Source organism: Schistocerca nitens, chromosome 4 (genome assembly GCF_023898315.1).
Source record: "Schistocerca nitens isolate TAMUIC-IGC-003100 chromosome 4, iqSchNite1.1, whole genome shotgun sequence".
Classification (NCBI taxonomy): Eukaryota; Metazoa; Arthropoda; class Insecta; order Orthoptera; family Acrididae; genus Schistocerca; species Schistocerca nitens.
Genome location: NC_064617.1, coordinates 230,204,147 through 230,205,873, shown reverse-complemented (window position 1 = coordinate 230,205,873; position 1,727 = coordinate 230,204,147). Strand labels below are relative to the sequence as shown.

The 1,727-nt window shown below is 45.9% G+C and overlaps 1 pseudogene; it reads right to left on the bottom strand.

Annotated features, from left to right (window-relative positions):
• Positions 1–233: 233 nt before the first annotated feature.
• LOC126254803 (5S ribosomal RNA) lies at positions 234–351 on the bottom strand (annotated as a pseudogene).
• Positions 352–1,727: the final 1,376 nt, after the last annotated feature.

The window sequence follows — 1,727 nt, the reverse complement described above, 5'->3', positions numbered from 1 at the left end:
AGTTAGGTCTAAGTAGTTCTAAGTTCTAGGGGACTGATGACCTCAGAAGTTAAGTCCCATAGTGGTCAGAGTCATTTGAACCATCTGAACCATTCACCTAGGTGTGCTACCACATTTCCATGGAAATGTGGTTGCACACAGCTCTCCCGGCAGTCAGTTTCCGAGACCGGAGCCGTTACTTCTCAATCAAGTAACTCCTCAGTTTGCCTCACAATGGCTGAGTGAGCTCCGCTTGCCAACAGCGCTCGGCAGACCGGACGGTCACCCATCCAAGTGCTAGCCCAGCCCGACAGCGCTTAACGTCGGTGATCTGACGGGAACCGTTGTTACCACGGCGGCAAGGCCGTTGGCCCGTCCGTGTCTGCTACGCCTACATACTTTTATTACCGCGCCACGTGTCTGAAAAGCCACCAGGCGGCATCCAACGTCGCGTTGGGTAGTGGTCATTTTGTTTTGGCTGATTAGCGTGTACGATGGCGGCACCATGTTTATTCTGCCACCACCGAATGGCAATTTTTTCTTCCTATACCGGTTTCATGGGAACTCGCTTAGCCGGCCGGTGTGGCCGAACGGTTCTAGGCGCTACAGTCTGGAACCACGCGACCGCTATGGTCGCAGGTTCGAATCCTGCCTCGGGCATGGATGTGTGTGATGTCCTTAGGTTAGTTAGGTTTAAGTAGTTCTAAGTTCTAGGGGACTGATGACCATAGCTATTAAGTCCCATAGTGCTCAGAGCCATTTGAACCATTTGTCCTTAGGTTAGTTAGGTTTAATTAGTTCTAAGTTCTAGGGGACTGATGACCTCAGAAGTTAAGTCCGATAGTGCTCAGAGCCATTTGAACCTTTTGGAACTCGCTTAGTAGTCCGTCATCTCATGTTACGTATACAAATGGTAACGCTCTTGTCCTTGTGCTAGCTTTGTACGTAGATAGGTAGGAATGGATTGTGTTTAATGTTCAAAAAATGGTTCAAATGGCTCTCAGCACTATGGGACTCAACTGCTGTGGTCATAAGTCCCCTAGAAGTTAGAACTACTTAAACCTAACTAACCTAAGGACAGCACACAACACCCAGCCATCACGAGGCAGAGAAAATTCCTGTTTAATGTTGTTTAGGTGTAAATCTAATAAATTTATATTTATGTTTTAGATTTCTGAAGATAAAAATAATCCCGAAAAAAGTCATGCGTACTTTGTGATGAGTAAAGTCATTCATCTTAATCCTCTGTATGACTATGTACTACCTAGCGAGCTTAACTACAGATCTACGCAAAATTAGTAGAATTGCTGTCAGGTTCGAGATCGACTGTCACAGGCAAGGCATCACACGTATCCGGTTCTAGTATGTTAATTTCTCTGTAAGGTCAGTGTTCTAAACTTGTGTTATATGGTTACGAATGGCATACTATTCACTGTGACGTTAGACTCTACACGTTGATAAAACAACGAATCGGGAAACTTGATTCACCGTGCGGTCATGGGTATGTTCAAACTTGATGATCACGTCATCATGTCTTACTGCGGAGGCTGTGTACAACTGATTGACGTAAACACCTTTTAACTGTCGTGGTTTACGTCAGCAGTGGAAGGTCACATGACCGATTTGTGCCAGTTCTACGACAACCACAGCGCTTCGGAGCGACCAGTGTACAGTTGCATTATTGATGTAGTCTGTAGGAGAGAAACACAGGATAAAAAAAAGCACAGCAGAACGGCTGCTTGCGGAGC